General features: G+C 45.0%; 1 protein-coding gene across 3 annotated transcripts in view; it reads right to left on the bottom strand.

The window, feature by feature from the left end:
* MRAP2 (melanocortin 2 receptor accessory protein 2) overlaps window positions 1-18,573 on the bottom strand; it is a 37,614-nt gene that overhangs the window by 8,802 nt on the left and 10,239 nt on the right. The window contains exons 1-3 of one of the 3 annotated variants that reach the window (XM_036024430.1): window positions 13,034-13,210; window positions 10,824-10,955; window positions 1,663-1,763 (exon numbers count right to left, since the gene is read on the bottom strand). The gene's annotated coding sequence lies outside the window, so the exon portion shown is untranslated. Of the gene's footprint in view, window positions 1-1,662; window positions 1,764-2,532; window positions 2,555-10,823; window positions 10,956-13,033; window positions 13,211-18,573 lie in introns of those variants that run through there. The other 2 variants (XM_028510467.2, XM_036024431.1) reach the window with 2 other exon arrangements.

Raw genomic sequence — 18,573 nt, 5'->3', positions numbered from 1 at the left:
TATATTGCAAAACTGCATCCATCCCTCTGAGGAAAAGGAAGATAATGCAGTGCTATTCTTCCCTGACCACTCAATGAGATGTACCCTAATCTGAGTTTTGTACTCAGATTGCAACAGTGGTAAGCCTTTCTTACCACTGTTGCAATCCACACCCTAGTTTCAAATCCCATGGACCAACATACCAGAAGTAAAGGCCTGTGCAAATGTCTATGAGGACTTGGAGAGAGAAAGGGGAAAGTTCACACCTTTTCAGTGGCTGTTACAGAGATTCTCAACATTATGTCTCCAGATGTTGCAATAAAATGGTATTTTCCTTTTGTGTAAAAGGAATTTAATTTTTTTCCAGACCCTGATGTCTGGAAATAGCTGAGTTATGGACAGAACTGTTCCCTGTACCCAGACATTTGTTATAGTTCAAGTGCAGGCTACAGACCAAACGACAGGCAGGCACTGGAGACTATGTAGTGAAATGCAATAAAAAGAACACTGCTGTCAGGCTGTGCACATTCAGTGAGATGCTGAATTTAAAGGATTAGGAATTGTGCCACATTTCTTCCATTACTCCCCAGGTCCCTTCCACCCTCCCCCATCCTCCTCTGAGCTTGGCTGCTGGTTGTGTTGCTGTGTTCAGCTGGTGGGAGCGATGGTGAGAGATGAGAGGGAGTGAGGGAGGGAGGGAGGGAGGGAGGGAGGAAAGTAAGGTGCGGGTATGATCAGAGGCTCCCTCTCTGAGAGATCACATTGGGCGTCTGTGGCCCTCTCTCCAAAGTCACAGCTCCTCTCTGCCGCCACAGCCTTCTCAGCAGGGCTCCCAGTCAGGCCTCCCTCAGACCAGGGTGGTAGCTGCTCCTCAGGATCGCTAGCCCTGGGTTGCTGCCCTGTCTTGTGGGGCTTTTGTCTCCCTCCCTGGTCACAACAGATCAACAGCCCCTTCACCAAATGCTCTTCTAACTCCCTGATGCGAGCGTCTGCCTGCGCCTGCTGGGGCCCACTACGCAGGTTCCAAGGCATGACCTTCCCCCCTTTTTAAAAAGAGTTAGAATAAAAAAAATCTCTAAAACATTTCTGAGATTTTTGGAGCTATAATTGAATAATTACCTTCTGATGTTACTCAGTGTTAAGTATTCCTGCAATAATTTCCTCCTCAAATCCAAAGCCCAAGAAAAATATTCTTTATTCTGCTATGAGAATCACATAATCTTTGATGTTTCCTTTTTTATCCTAGTTTCAAGGAAATTCAGCATTGAACTCATTACTTATTGTCAATGATTAATTCAATCGAATACTCAGTAACAACTCTTTCTCTACTCCTTGAAATGTTTTTTAAAACTAGTTTTCACCCTGCTTTGCTGTTGTCTTTATTCACTGTTTTTAGTATGGTGAGTCATCTAAATTCTTTTGGGACTAAGGAGAAAATGCATTCTCTTTAATCAGTCTTTCATCACAAAAACCAGGCCTGAATCAGCATTAGGGCTGTATGAAAGGACCAAAGACCCAGGTTCACAGGGATCCACTTGCAAACACACCCCAGAGGCAAGGGGCCAGGGGGAAGGCAGATGCCGCCCATGGGCACCCTGGGGCAAGGCAGCTGTGGTAACTCTCCCTTTTTTTCTTCCTTCCCTGTGGGGTCTTAACAGATATTTAGGAACAGCCCAGACTTACTCTTGGTGTGGGGCTCCTGTCTTCGTCAGCAAAGTCAGCACAAAAAAACATGAAAATCACGAAGACTGCAAGACCAACCCAAAATCCAATCACAATGGAATCTGCAAGACAGTTGTAACATGGGATTAGTATATTCCAGCAGCTGAGAACTTGAACCTTGAAGAAGTCTGGGCTTTGGGGATACATGAAATGAGATAGGACATCAACAATCTTAGGAGACAGCCTTGACCCCTCCATCAGCTGGAGACAGACAAGATGTAAGGAATGAGCGACAGAGACAAATCTGTGTCGCTCCAGGGTTCTGGTCTCAGGTAACACTGAGGGACGTCAGCCTCACTGACCACTGGTTTCCATACCCCAATAAGGGAACCTAGGACACAGCAAAGGCCATTTGGGTCCCCAAGAGGTCCACCGAAATGTCTTGAGTGATAGAATGCAGTTTTTAGCAGAAACTACAATATGAAGTTAATGCTGAAATAGTTCGGGTCCTCATCACCTCTCCCTGAGCACCCACGAATGACTTCATGCACCGTCTTCCACTTTTCCGTGAGCTTCATCTCAGTACGGACCTGCTCCACCACGGCTCTGACAACACTTGCTCGTCTGTGAGAAACTCTTCAACAAAGCTCAACCCGACCTCTTCCAGGTTGAAAGAGATGCCACAGGTAAAGCACTTTACACAATGGTCTGCCATCTGAGAGAAGGTACCCCACATCTGCCAGCCATCGTTGTTAAAATTATTTTTCTCCCAGCCTACTCCTACTTTAAAAGCCATGTTCCGATCAGACTAGGGGACATTGTGGTCCCTGTATTTACCTTAATTCCCAGCGACAATTTCCTAACCCCCAGGCCTTTTTAGGGGCTCTATACCTTTACCTGACTAGAATAACAATCCCCCCACTGAGAGCTGATGACAGCCCACTGCCCTTCAAGCCCGGTCGGTACACTGTCTCTTCCCAACCTGAACCAACCCCGCCAGCAGATGTGCTCTCTCCCTCCGCTGAGCCCCACGGCCTTGTGCCTGTGCTTCTCTCCATGGGCCCTCCCGTGGGGAGTCACAGGGGTGTGTCTCTGGGACAGGAGTGACACTGGACTGTCCACAGAACCTGCACCTACAGGATAGGGTCTCAGGTCTGGGTGTAGACACGCAGCTGAATTATTTTACGTTTCTCTGACTTATTCTGAGAAGTTAACCAATGTGAGAATACAGTGAAAATGCATAGCATTTTAAAAAAAGTACAATGGCTTATACACTAGGTGTGTTTAAATGCAAAGCATTATAATTAAATTCTAATTCATTTTTTCTAAAGTAACATATCAGATTAGCGGTTAACTCTGTATAATTCATACTTTCACTCTACATAGACCATTGCCCAAAGGTTTAACAACTTTCATTCAACAATGTGAATAGTCAGCACCTTGGATGCAAAACTAATGTGTCTTTCCTGGGTTAAATAATGCCAAAGAAATAGAAACTGTAGGTTTTGCCTTACAATACAATGGAAATTAACCTAAAAAGGAAATAAGGACAAGTTCCAAAAAACACATGTAAACAAGTGCAACTGACATGTAACAGTAATATCTCAACTACAAGTGCAACAGGCTATGAAACACCGTTGTACAAACAAAAGACAGCATGCTGTGCTTCATCAACTGCCTGCAGGCAGAACAAAAGCAAATTCTAAAAATGACACAGCAGCATTACATTTAAGTCCTCAATTGCAAATGGGATCTAATTGATTGATTTTTCAAATCTGTCCACTGGGAAGGGGTTCTCATGAGGACAGCTTTCATACTGCAGAGGGTACCTGTGCCTCCATCAGCTCCCCGCTTCCCAACCCAGGGTGGGCAGAGGTGGGAGTGGGGTGCCTCTCGTCCAGCCCAGGCCCTTCCCTCCACCCTGCCAGTGCCCCAGGGAGCTGATCAAAAAGCAATAATGATGAGGGGCAGGAAAGAGTCACAGCCCTTGGAGGATCATGGGGGAGCAGAGTGCGGAGGTTCTGTGGTTAAAATTTGAGATCTCTGTGATCCAAATGTTTCCTTGACCATGTGGCATCTATGTTTCTCATCATAATATGTTTCATTTACCCTTGCTTACTTATGTAGTTTTGTCACATTTCCCTTCAAACAAAATTCTGCTTCCTCCAATTATTTCCTTTAATTCTCCTCTACCCCACCCTCTGCTTCAAGGGGCTGATCCCAGGGTACTTCTCACCCTAAGCCCCTCTCTGGGAGGGTGGGAGGTCCCCATCTACACCCCAGGAACATACAAACTCTCTTGAAATTTTATTCTATGACACATTTCAAGGGCATGGGCACTGCGGTAAAATGGGAACGCACAGCCCCTGGTCTTCCTCAAAACACCCTTTCCTGGGAGGAAGTCAGCAGTGAGGTTCGAATGAGTCCCGTGGTTAAGGAAGCCAAGAGAAGCCTTGTTTGTCCAGAACTGGGTTACCGAGAGAAGCATTACAGTAAGGGGGTAGAGATAATTGCCACAGGAATTTCAAGTGGGATGTGTCATAATAAAATAATTTCCCCTTAACCTGACCTGCAGTGAATGAAAGGAAACAAGAGTGCTGAAAGCTGACAGGGTGCATGCTTTTCAGCAGGATGGCGCTGTTGTGCACGTAGTGTTTTTTTTTCTACTCTGTGTAGCAACCACCCCCATCACCCAGGCTCTCCATCTCCTAGGAATAAATTGTGACCTTTGCACCCTGTGGTTGTATGAAAAACAAAGGTTAGTGTTTAATTTGAAACAGAGGATCCAGGACACCAGAGCTAGCACTGTCCCTGCAACACTTTTGGCTCCTAAGGCACTAGGGTCAGTTCTGTGGCAGGAATTCTGGGCACAGTGCCAACAGCAATGTTCAGGTACTTGTTTTTGCTGCACTCCCAATGCCACCTCTTACTCCAGGTCTTCAGAGCTCTGGCTCTGCTTCTCAGCTCAATGACCCCTCTTCCAGCTGATGCATCCATGCACGCATTGTATCAGGTGTTATCTGCAAGTTGGCATGGGATAAAATCATGGAATGTGCCCACCAGTGATGGCTCAGAATAACAAATGCTCCTTCAGCCTTTTCTCAACACAGCAGCCAGAATGGTCCTGCTAAGATGTAGCCATGTCCACTCATCAACTTACAGGCTTTTGCTTCTGCTTCTCTAAGAATATCTGGTCTCATCCAGCCAAGTCCTTCACAAATGTCCTGTTTCTCTTCTTCCCTTCATATCAAAATTCTTGAGAGATTTTTCTTCTCTTATTTTTTTCTTGAACCCATTCCATCAGCCTTTCACTCTTACTACTCCACTAAAACTGCTTTTAAAATCATTGTCAATAACATCTATATTTTAAGTCCAACAGTTAATGCTTGTCCATCAACTAACTTGACCTAATACCATTTGACCTGGACCAGGGTCTCACCCTTGGGACCCTTCTTCACTTGGCTTCCAGGAAACCACAGTTGCCCAGTTTCCTTCCAGTCTTCCCGTGAAGTCGACTCAGGCTCTTTCACTGCTGCCTCCTCAACGCTCCCAGTTTTTAAATGCTAGTGTGCCCCAGGGCTCAATTCTGGACCTCTGTCATTTTCTACCTACACTCATTCATCCATCTCTTGGGTGTGAATATCATGTATACGCTGATGACTCTCAGATTCCACTGAGCTCCTCCCCCCTCACATCTTCTCACATGTCTGACAGGTCTCAATGTAACAGATCCCCAACTGAGCTCACAATGTGCCTGCTTCTCCTACAGTGGTCCCCATCTCAGCTAACGGGAGCCATCCTGCCGATTCCTCAAATCACAAACCCCCAGTCATCCTGGGCTCTTCTCCTTCTCTCTCACCCCACTGCCAGCTGTTGACAAATCCTGTCTGATCTGTCTTCAAAACATATCGAGAATTACAAACTTCTCACTGCCCCACTGCCCACCCACCATGGGCCAATCCTCGCTGCTTCCAGTCCCATCCCCCCCTTCCTTGCTGCAGAGTGGATTTACTGAGACCTAAGCCAGAGGCCACTCCTCCTCTCCAAATGCTCAAACGACTCCCCCAACCCCACCAAAAAAACAGCCAAAGTCCTCAGCATGACCTCTACGGCCCTGGCACCCTATTCTCATTATCTGACTTCATCTCCTGATGCTCTGCCTCTTACCCACTCCCCTGGTCCCAGGCTGGCCTCCTTGTTGTTACTTGCAGGCTGCATTTCACAATTGCGTAGAAGAGTTTCTGGAATGTTCTTCCCCAGATATCTCACAGCTCAATTTCTTACTTCTTTAAGGTCTTCTGTCAAGTTTTTCCTTCTCAGTAAGGCCTTCCATGACCACGATATACTTTTGGCTCCCCATTCCACGTCCTGTACCTACTTTATTTTTCTTTTTTTTGTTTTATCACCATCTGGCATAGTTTGATTATTTAACGTATTTATTTTCTGTCTGTCCCATTACAAGGCGAGGTCTGTAAGAGGAGGTATTTTTGTCTTATCTGTTCATTCTTATATGTACAATGCTTAAAATAGTACTGCACAAAACAGGCGCTCAGTACATATGTGCTGAATGAATGAATGTCCACTCATTAGTGCCGCATGTATGTCAGACATATGTCCACTTCTGATAAGTTGTATGGTTTAATACCAGATTAAAAACTAAGGACAAAAGAAAATTCAAATAACCATCAAAGCCTGTTTCTCAGATGAAAGACCTTTTGAAGGTAGGAATCTCAATTTTAGTAGGCAGAAGAACTTAATCCAATTAAGAATATAGCTATTATTGCTAAGAATGAGGTGTTGCAGATAAAGTAAATGAATGAAGATAATGGCTATGAACCTTGTTACCCTGACCTTGAAACATCTTCCTTCTCTTCTTTTGAACCTGAACCTAACTGGCCTGGAATTCTGCTCAGCAAAACAAGGAGACATACTTGAAGGTCAGAATCATATCATTTTAAAAGCAGAACAAACTACACCAATGTACATAGTAAAATAGTTGACTTTTTGTATTTTCCTGTATGTATGGAGGATTTTAAAAATTGTTTTATTCTTTCCTACGTCTCTGGTTTATTGTCAGGTTCCTGAAGCTGAGGGCATCCACATTAACCACATCTCTCACCAAATCAGAACAGGAAGGACTCAACCAGGCAGTCTTGGTTTCTCCTGATGGGAGTGTTAAATCTCCCAGAAGCGCTCCTCAGCAATCGTATAGTATGTAAGGATGGAGTGTGTTCCATGTCTGCCTGTGTTTTGCAGGGATTTTTTTCCAGCTATAAGCAATTCCAGAATGTAATATGCTTCAAAAACATTTTCAGTTGTCTCTGGAAATGTACCAACCAAAATTACAGCTGCAGGTCTGTCTTTTTTGCCCCTTAAATTAAGGGAAAGAGGCCAGAGCAAAGTGACACAAAAATAAAATGTATGCCAGCAAGGTATAAAAGCCCATATCACAAAAAATATATATATATATGGCTATGTGTCCAGTCATTTTGATATCCACTAAAATTCTTAGTAAGCAAGTGCCCTTACTTAAAGACTGTCCCAGAAAAGCAGCAGATTAAAGAACTGAAGGGACTGAAGGAGGGGAGTCTCACACGTGGCCGCAAATAGGCCTCCATCGGGTGGTCATCGGCAGCATATCCGAACGGGTTCCAGGGGCTTCTTTTTTTTTTTTTTTTTTTTTTAATTTCCATAGAGAAGTACTGAGCAGACATCAAGAAAGGAATGAGTGAAAACACTTCATTATCACTATTCACTTCAGGGGAAAAGGATATGTAGTTTACTTAATGATTTCTTAAGGAACAAAAATAGAAAGCCCTCTGTCCAGGAAGTGAGTAATTCCTGAAGCCCTTTGCGGACCTGCTGTTGGAGACCAAAGGGTGGGAACTGGTGGGAGTGTTACGTCATCGGCCCCTCAAATGCCTGGCTGAAGGCTCGGCCGCAGCCACCAGCAAACAGTGGCATCTAAGCCGTATATGAACCCTGGGTTGTGTGCAGGAGAATGGAAACAAAGCTTAAGCCACTTAATTAGCTGAAATGGGGAGCTGACCAAGATGGAAACTTAGGAGACTCTGGAGCTCCCCTTCTAAATACATGGGTGCACCAAATACATGGCTACATATGGTGCAGTTCCCTCTGAAAGAGACCCAGAAACAGCTGATCAACTCCTGCACACCTGGCAAATAAGAACACATCTAAATGGGTAGGAAAATGCTGAGACACACATTTGCTACAAACCCCACCACCAGCACAACATACAATGGGGTGGAACCCCAACTCCCACTTTCTCCCTGGGGAGGGAAAGGTTTCGATTGTACATATGGAGCCTCAACCTTTAAGACTCTCACTGGAGAGATGGGCCCCCAAAACATCTAGCTCTGGTTTGCATCCATGAGAACCCCAAGACTACAGCAAACAAAAAAGCAGTTCTCCAAGGACCCACAGACCCTACCATGGCTGTCCTCCAGGGGCTCAGTGCAGAGGGAGCTGGCAAAAACACCCACCTCCCTCCCTTTCTTTGAAAGGAGTTTACCTGCTTACTCTAAAAGATGCTGCCTGAGGGTCAGGCTTCTAATTTAGCAGGCAGTTAGGGGCTGGCTGTGGACCTTCCCAGAGACCAGAGAAGCCTTTGGACACCTCCCCATCCCTCTCTCCCCACCTGACTCCAATAATAAAACCATGTGGCCATATCTCCCTGTGCACTGGGTCTGGTGGCCCAGCTTTTGCAGCAGCTACCCAAGGGATCTCCTGGCTCTGACAGGCAATGGAGCTTGCATTCCTGAGTCCCACAGGACTGCAGTAAACAAAGAAGCAGTTCTTCACAAGTACAGTTCCCCTCACGTCTATACATAAGGCCCAGCACAGAGGGAGCCCACAAAAAGGCCCATCTCCCAGTTTCTCCCTGGAAAGATTTAAGCATGTACTTTCCTAGCCGCTGTCTTGAGGTTCTGGCTTCTGATCAAACTGCATCTACGTGCTGACCATGTTCCCCCACGTTGAGACACAGACAGGTCTCAACACACCCCCAGCTACTGGGAGCCACTGAAAACAAAGATGGCTGCTTGGATGATCATCAAAGTCTGAGAGACAGACAGGGCTGGCGGAGTAACAGGGTTCATCTCCCACGCAAGACCTCACCATCAAGACTGGCAGAGGTGGCTTTTGCATCTAATGCCTAGAAACCTCACTGCGAGTCAAGGAAAATGAAGAAATAGAGGAATATGCTTCAAACAAAAGAACAAGATAAATCTCCAGAAATAGATCCAAATGATAGAGAGGTAAGTTATTTACCTGATAGAGTTTAAAGTAGTGGTCATAGACATAGGAGACCAGCTCCTTAACATAGATCTTGGAAATGATTCTTTGAATTTGACACCAAAAGCAAAAGCAACAAAAGCAAAAATAAACAAATGATACTATATCAAATTAAAAAGCTTCTGCACAGCAAAAAAAAATGAAAAGGCAACATACAGAATGGTCAATATTAGCAAAACACATACCTGATAAGGGGTTAATACAACTCAATAGCAAAAAATACAAAACCCAATTTAAAAATGGGCAAAGGACCTAAAGAGATATTTTTCCAAAGAAGACATCCAAATAGCCAATCGGTACATGAAAAGGAACTCAGCGTCACAAATTGTTAGGGAAATGCCAATCAAAACCACAATGAGCTATCACCTCACACCTGTTAAGATGTCTATTATCAAAAACACAAGAGATAAATGCTGGCAAGTATGGGGAGAAAAAGGAACACTTGTACACTGTTGGTGGGAGTGCAAACTGGTTCAGCCACTATGGAAAACAGTATGAATGTTCCTCAAGAAATTAAAAATATAACTACCATAGATCCAGCAATCTCACTTATGGATAGATATCCAAGGGAAATAATCTAAATCTAAACAAAATATTAAATTCATAGTGATAGAGAGTAGAAAAGTGGTTGCCAGGGGCTGAGTAAGGAGTTGGGGGGGGATAGGGAGAAACTGGTAAAACAGTACGAACGTTCAGTTATAAAACGAATTAGTTAATTACACTGTATTGTATAACTGAAATTTATAAGAGAGCAGAACTTAAATATTCTCATAAATAAATATCTGAGGTTATTAATATGTTAATAAATTCAATGAGGAAAATCCTTTTATAATGTACACAAATATCCAAATCCTCACTGTACATTTTAAGTATATTACATATATATTTGTCAATTATACCTTAAAAAGCTGAAAAAAGAAAGAAAGTCCTCCTTGCAAAGGAGCAGCAAATGGGCAGGTGGGATCACAGGTGCCCAGACAGGTCAGCGTGGTAGCAGCCAGGAAATACTAAAAGAACAAAAGCATATCCTTTGCCACATTTGCATCTCCGATTCTAATCTGTCATATACTTCCTAATGTGTTCCATTCATCTGAACCAGCCACAAACCTAAAAGGTTGGTAGTGCTGTGCATATTCATTCTGAAACAACCAACCATCTCGGAATATTGATGGTGTAGCCACAAGAGGGCCTGGGAGTGGGCAGCCGTTCCCACTTACTATGTCAACTCTACTTACCGACACAAAGAAGCTTCCTGCCGGTCAGCCAGCATTCAGCTACGACCGGAGGTGGACAGTAACCTTTCACAAGATTATTTTTCCTTACTCTATGCTGGGTCATCAGTCACTCCAACAGCATGTCACATGGTTCACAAAACACAGAATTAGGAAGGGTCGCAGGCTATTCTTGCCCACCATTGTGAACACACACAGATAGACTGCTGCCCCAGCTCCAGAAAACCAAGGGAGCGGAGAGATGCCGTTGACCATGTGTTACAAAACAAAGTTCTTCAATTAAGAGTTCCAGATCCTACTTTTGTCACTTTTTGATAGTCCAAATGTTCACACAGTTTGGGAGAGCTGGAATTGTTAATGTTTTAATAAAACATCTCAGTTTAAGAGTGATATTGGTTCACGTTCCCACACTAAGCGAATCTTTCAAGTTCCTTGTCACTCAGAACTACCAAGGCCCTTGTGTATTACCATCCCTGGACAATCAGTCTGTGTTTGGGAGGTGCTGTTTGAGGTCTTGGTGAGCAGAGGACAGATTCTATAAAAAGAGAGAATGTTCAGGAAAAGCAATCACTGGGGATTTCACAGGTTAAGATAGATTCATATTATGCTCACAATGGAGACCTGGGTAAGACTTACATTTATGAGCCTTCAGTCCTTCAAAGGAAACAGGTCCAATCTCGTAGTACTCATATTCCAGGTGTAGTCAGAATTAGATGCAGACTGCTGAGATGTTCTGTTAGAAATTAACCTCTGGCAGACATCTCCACCCTGCACAAATGGAGAAAGGCAAGTGCAGAACCTGTTTATTAATCTGCAACTGCTCAGGTACTCTGATTGCTCTTGACCACTCTTGGAGTTGAGCAGGAAAAGCCCTGAGGAAGGTCTTTATCCACCTGGTCAGGGAGAGGGCCTCATGGGGGGCCCATACCTCACACCAAGTGACCATTCTTTCCTTTTCTCTCACCACGAGAATGGGGTGTATTTGGTGTTGGACACCATGCCTTCTTCTGTTGTTGTCTCCCAGAATTTAACCCTGTGCCTGGCACATAATCAACTTCTGATAACTGATGAAAGAGGGAAGGGATGGAAGGAGGAGAGCAGAGCAACGTCTCTGAGCCTCAGAGGCTACATCTTCAGCCTCACTGCCTGTGCCTGCGTGAGCAGGTGAAGAGCCTACACAGAATGAACAAAATCAGTATCAGAAGTGAACTAACTCAGTTTTTCTCTGTTGAGCCCCTGACATGCAATAATAAAGACATGCAGCCTATATCTAACGGAATGGGGTGAAGAAAAATGGACAAGAAAGGAAGCAAAGTGGGAGAAGATCCTCAATGAAGTCTCACTCCTGCCCACTCCTAAAGTTTGTTCTGTTTTCAGGACGTCCCAGGTGTCTCTCTCTGATGATTTCAGATTAGAAAATTCTGACTTGAGAGAACAGGTTGTACTATGCAGCATGGATACCAAAGGTGACAAGTCAGCAGTGCCAGTATTCAATACTGAGCCCTACTGTAGACAAGGACACTGCACACTGTGGGTGGTAAAGATGAACTGGGACTGTGAGCAAACAAGTCGGGAGGGTCTACACTGAGCTAGGGCTTGCAGCAGTTCTCGCACTCTGTGTAATCGCAAGAACCCTGTACTCGAGAACTCTACACAAAGAATTCTAAGGTATAATAAAGCTCTGTGGTTCTAATGCCCCCCCTCCCCTTAACGTCCTCTTCCCCTCTGTAAAGACCCCTCCATCTTGGCATGCAGGCCAGAGTGTGCATGCCCTGGGTTGCAACCCTTTTTTTTCCCTGAATAAACCTTTTGTTGATGAAACATCTGATCGACATGGGATAGGAGGAAATGCTTGAGACACCAGGACACCAGAGGCCTTCCTTACAACAGGGGAAAAATAAAACGTGACAAAAAACTGTAATGTGAATATAATACCAGCCAAAACCAAGATTCACTAAGCAGTCACCACCACTGGGGCCCACTCACCAAAATCTTTCTGAGGTTCCCCTTCTCCCACCCCCAGCCACAGGTCAGCATCAGCCACCTCTGGAGCACAACCCCCGGGGAAACTGAAGCAAAATCTCGGCCACGCTTCTGTGCCAAGGCCAGAGTTTCCCCTTCCCCTCTTCCCCACCCTTATAGAAACAGACTCCACCCCCTCGGCACCACTGCGTTCTGGAGAGGGAGTGCCTGATCCAGACCTGTGTGCCAGTGTCAGAGTCGGAGCCTGATTCCAAGGGCCCTGCCAGGCGAATTACTCCTCCAGAATAGAAGAGAATGTACCAATTCTCATTTGGGAAAGAAAATTACACAAATTTTAAAAATAGCTGACCTTTAAATAAGTATTCAGCTACCTAATGCCAGCACAAAAATAACATAAAACCATTACCACAGTATATCATCTTTGGCTTTTCTCTTATTTGAACAAGAGGCTATTTCCCTCAACTTCAAAATTAATTTCCTCGGGAAATGAGAATTAACAACACAAACCTAAGAGGTACCATCCTCATTTATGAGAATTTTATGAGAGAGAGAGAGAGAGAGAGAGAGGAGAGAGGAGTAACCCTTCAGTTAAGGTTCAGAGATAAATGGCAGATTAGGATAACATAATTGTATTTGAGAATGTTACAAATTTCACACCAAACAGGGAAAAAGTCAGCGGATTTGAAGTTGGAAGACCAGGGCTTCATCGTTGCTCCACCTGCATTTGCTGTGCAGCCAGACAAGACTCTCACCTCTCCCAGCCAACTGACCTCATCTGCAAAACCCGTCACCCAGCTGCCCAAGCCACTGCTGTCAAGACACGGTTCCGGCTGTGGTCACTAAAAGCCACCATCAACACCCACCTGGCCCACTTCTTGAAACTGGTGTTTTTGCTTCTATTGTTCCTAACCCATTGCAATGCTTTCCCCACACATTAGCCAATGACCTTAAAAAAATTGTCCCTGTCATTCTTTGCTCAATACTTTAATGCTTTCTTATTGATCTAAGGACAAAGTTCAAAATCCTTAAAATGTCCTAAAAGTCATGACTTGGGCCTAATGTCTCCTCTGATCGTGCCACATGCCCTATCCAACTGTCCCTGCATTGACTGCATTTCCTCAGACACATTGAGAGCTCTGCTACCTGCGCCTGAGGTTCCCTCTGGTAGGAGTGCCCTTCCTGCCACCCCCATCCTAACCCGTTCATCCCTCCTCCCTGCACACGCTCACCATCTACAGCAGGGGTCTGCAAGTCCCTGCCCACCACCTGTTTTCATACAGAGTGCAAGTGAAGAATGGTTTCTACAATTGTTTAATGGTTGAAAAAAGTCAAAAGAATAGTAATATTTTGTGACATGAGAAAATTATATGAAATTCAAATATCGGTGTCATGAATAAAGTTTTATTGAACACAGCCACCACTTGCTGGGCTTTGCTTTTCATTTTGGGTTTTTTTATGGCTTCTCTAGTATTACAATAACAGAGCTAATTTGTGACATAGTATTTCCCAAAGGCTAAAATATTTACTTTCTGGTCTTCTATAGAAAGAGTTTGCCAATCCTCCTCCAGAACCATGGACAAAGTGATCTGAGCTTCATCTTTTCCACCAGAAAATGAAGATGACAACAGTACCTACTTCGTGAACTTGCCATTGAAGACTAATGTGATATTACATAACATGTGAGTAGCCAGGGCCCAGGTTAAGATCAATAAATAGTAGCCAGGACTATTATTATTAGCTAAGAAATGCTAGCCCGGGATAGAAAAGCCTAGGTTTGTTCTTTCGATGTCGCCACAACTCCCCTGTCAGCCAGTTCTACCAAATCACCATCTAAGTAATTGACCTGTGGTGTTCTAGACAAATGAATAAAACTAGAATAAAAATAACTCAGAAGGCATGTGTTTAGATGGCTTAAAAGTCATAATGAGAAACATGTACATCATGGAATTCATGCTGTTCCATCAAAAATATGACAATAATCTCTAGTTCTTTTTGTTTAAGGGAAATATAATGAAGTCTGCTTTGGTCACAATCATTTACTGGAAATCAATATTACAGATGACGTAATGAGCAGAGCAGAGGGAAGCACCAGGCTTCATCTGGTGTCAAGAGAGTTGATAGAAAACGTAGCAAAGAGTATATAAAACAATAAAAATAAAGCTGGGAGAGGTTTTCCATGTTCTGTCTAAGCCCAGGGCTATGCTGTTCTCCACATCTGTGCACAGTGCTGGCCCCCATCCGTGGCCTTCCTGGCACTCCCTCGGGTCAGAAAGAAACATGAAACACCGCCCTCACAGATGCCAGGGACTGCCAAATAAAATATATCTGTGAAAGAGTCCCATACAAGAATATCAACCACTTACCTACCATAGAAAAATCTTTTTTCATGCTTTCTCTTTCTCCCCATTACACCACCTCTGCTCGCCTGCATGAACCACTTAGGGATGGAGAAAGACAGAGGGTAGTGAAAGTCCTGTGTGTGGAGACCCTGAAAGTGGAAAGGCTGTCCTTTGCCCCTGACAAATATGTGGAGACAAGAGCGAGTGAATGACAGAGCCAGAGGTTGTGACTGAGTAACAGCATGGGAGCTAGACAACCTCTCCTCCACAGCCACCATTTAGGTAGCCTTCCTATAAAAGGGGAGGCTTTGTTTCCACTGCCTTTTCCCTCTCAGTTCATTGAATCCCAAAGGTAGGTTCAGAGGACAGAACTTCCGGCCTCTCTTTTAAGGCAGTCAGTCACCTAACACCCTTGTGAAAGCCCACAAGGCAACATTTTTTCGTCTAAGTTTCAAAGCAATCAGATTGCACCATCGAATGCACAATTACCCACAGCAAGCGGAAGGCTGTCCTGGGGCACTATCTTGTTTAGGCTCCATTATCAAAACCCAAGGTTGCCTTTCTGAGCTTTTCAGAAACAAGCTGTCACTGTTTCACCATTTGGAAGCTGCCAGCACATCTGCACAGCTGCCCCCACAGTCCTGATCTTCTCACCACAGTGAGGAATATCTGGGTCACAACGGGCAGTGAGGGCAAGTTTGTCTGGCACCACTTGCATGTGGGGGTGCTGGGAGCGGGCAGCCTCTGTCTGATGAACTTGGCCAGCACTGGGAGGAGCGGCTGCCTTCACAGCCCCCCACCCCTATTTTCTTAGTGTTGGATTCTTCATGATAACGGCATCTTTAAAAATAACTTCCTCAAGAGGAAACATCCTAACCAAGCTTCCTGGAGCAGCAATAGAGACTAATTGCTCTTTTAAGCAGCTGAAAGCACCCTTGCCAACAATAATGAAAAGATATGGCCTCACCTCAAAGCCACACTTAAAAAGGAAGCTTACCTATACACAGGGTAGTTTAGGCCAACTCCTGGGGGGAGAGGGATGCAAAGATATCTCAAACCCAAAAACAAAGAACATGAGGAGGAGGCCCCAGGTGCTTTTCATGGCTGTCTAAACATCACCCCAGCTCCCATCCATGTTCCCAACGCTTTCATCCCTTCTTTCCGCTATCCAGCCTTTCCTCCTGCAGCACAGGTTGCACACTACTCCTGGGCTCTCTGTTTGCTTCCTAAAGACAGGTGGAGCCATTCTCTCTGTCTCCCAAGGTTAGGGAAGGTGTCCTGGGACATGGACCCTTCCATGGAGTAAATAAAGGCTCTTCATCAATATCGTTGGTGGGTTATGATGGGTACACAACCGAGGGGGCTGTTACCTTGGAACTGGACAACCTTTATTTCATATTAAGGGTTAAACATCAGCTGATGAGTTTTCCAAGTGACTGCCAACTCAGCACAGAACTCCTACATTAAGGAAAAATTCAAAAGATGCCTTATGAACCCTGAAAAATGAGTGTGTGCAGATACAGACACACACACACTCACAAACAACAGCACAGCTGGAAAAAGCAGCCAGAGGGGCACTCCAGCAGCTGCCAGCCAGTGCCACAGATCCAAACACCCACTGTGACCAGTCTGTACAAAGGAAGGCCTAATAACCTATTCAGATTTCAGATTGGAATTCCCAACTGCAGTGTGATCCTATCTTCTTTCTCTTCAATGCACAAACTCCAAAAGAGGGCATGCCCCTCACGACACCAACCTCTGTTCTGGCCTGGGCCATAAAGGTCTCATTAGTTACCGGTTCTTATGTCTTTCTTCCTCCTATTCTTAGGAATAAGGGTTCCTAGAACAATACAGAGAAGTCACCCTCATGACCCATCACCCAATCCCTCTCCTACAAAGGCAGTGAGAAACCAAAGGTGAAGCTCCATCGGCCCACATTCCAGCAGCTGAATCACAGCTTTAGAAGCTCAGTTCCCTCATTGCCATGGAGATGGAACCAGCACCCCAATCAGAGCTGATGGTACATGCAGCTTACCTGCATCTAGGTTGGTAGGACCACATAGAAATCAAATGAGAGGCTGCAAGGTTATAAGTTGGGCTCATGGTAGACCAGAGCCAGCTGGATATTTCTAAAGCATTACTATAAGGCAACATATCCCAGCAAAGAACCATGCTGACCCTGTAAAAGTCACAGCCTTTGCAGTCTCCTCCCAGGGCAGTGCTTAAAAATTGCTGACACATGTTACTCTTTCCAGACAAGATGGAGGTGTAGGTAAACACAGCTCACAAGCACAGTAAAAATTACAACTAGACTACAAAATGAGTATCACCCAGAATCATCAGAAAATTGAGCCGTACAGAAATCCAACAACGAAGGAATTAAAGAAGCCACATTCATCCAGACGGATAAAAGGGGCAGAGATGCAGAAGAGGCATGGAGACACAGAGATGCAGAACAGGTGGTCCCATAAAAATCAGGAGAGCTATCTCAGGAGCAAGGAGCAAGGGAGCCCCACACCGGACCACCCAGCCAGGGTTCTAGTGCCAGGAAGATAAGTGCCCATAACCTTTACTGTAAAAAATGAGTGGGGGTTGAGGTGGTGGAGAAACTGTGGGATTCTTGGGGGTCTCCCTTAAAGGGCCTGCAACGGACTTAGGACTTACAACAGACTCATTCCCTCATGGGGCTTCAGCACCAGGGCAACAGCTGGAAGGGCATCAGTGGCATATAGGGAGAAATACAAGTGTCTGATATCAGGGAGAATGCTGGGATACAGCTTCCTCCCAGACAAAACTCTGGAGGACAGGAATGGCATTGTCCCCCTCTCTGAGCCCTCCCCACAGAGCCACAGAGCAGTGAAACCGGGTGGGTTGCCCAGCCCAGAGCTGGCCAAGACATTCTGGGTGGATATTCCTGTCTATTCCCACAGTGCTGCACAGCAGCAGCTTGTTTCTAGGAGCAAAACATAGAACAAGAAGTGTTCCCAAGCATGATGATTTTCTTTGTCTTAAAATCAGAATCAATGCAGAATTAATCAGAACAACTTCCAAGACGAGATAAAGGACTTAGTATCTTGTGGAACTAGATATTCATCCAACACCTGAAATGGGAGAGACACTTAATGAGTGGGTGTCCTTTCTCCCACCAGCTGGTGCAACAAAGAGAATAAGGGGTTTAGACTCCTACATCCACCTCCTCCAGTAATGCCCTGGGCACCTACATAGTAGTAAATAGGCTAGAAAATAATTTTTAAAGTTAATGTTCCTGCTCTGTCCCACCCCATACTTCAGTCCAGCAATGCTTATTGCATGACTACGAGGTGCTGGGACACAGTGGACATCCTTGAGCCCTCTGGAGGTGTTTGGAGACAGTAACAGTCTTTGCAATACATCACAGTTCAGGCCATGATAGGACTGCATGCACCAGTCCCCTTGTGGGACTCTTTCCTCTCAACCCTTTTCCATCAGCACCATCAGGGTAGGGCCTCCCTGCTTGCTCACAGTGGTATTCCAGCATCCCAGACAGGGCCTGGCTCAGTGGCAGACATGTGATACATACTTTTTGAATCAATTTCTTACCATATGGAGAAGCCAAGTAATTACCTTCTTTCACTCTCTTTCTCATCCCTGAACCTGAGAACAGAATTCTCTCACTCTAACAGACTTCAGTTGCCCACACAGGTAAAAGAAAAAAAGCTGTAAAACCTCTGTCTGGAAAGGATTTCCCAAGATTGATGAGGCATGGCTCTCAGACATGTGTGGGGGTGGCAGGAACAACTGGCCCAGTGACTACACCTCAGCCCCAGCCCTGCAGACTTAGGAAGCTGGGTTCCCACAGTCCTCTAGGGATGAGAAAGCCCTTACGCACTGAGTCCACGCTGACCAAGCATAGGAGAACGATTTACAACCAGACCATCAGTTGGTTGAATTATAATAAAAATAAAATGGCCAAGCAGACTAGAATTTGTTACATGGCCTGGGAAACAAAATGTAAGATCAGAAGAGTAGCTGAGGAATGCGGAAACAGAACACGGTTCTACCCTTCTACCCGCTACACGTGTGCC

The sequence above is a fragment of the Phyllostomus discolor genome, chromosome 4 (genome assembly GCF_004126475.2).
Source record: "Phyllostomus discolor isolate MPI-MPIP mPhyDis1 chromosome 4, mPhyDis1.pri.v3, whole genome shotgun sequence".
NCBI classification, from domain to species: domain Eukaryota; kingdom Metazoa; phylum Chordata; class Mammalia; order Chiroptera; family Phyllostomidae; genus Phyllostomus; species Phyllostomus discolor.
The sequence above is the reverse complement of the archived record's forward strand: the minus strand, read 5'-3'. Positions and strand labels throughout refer to the sequence as shown.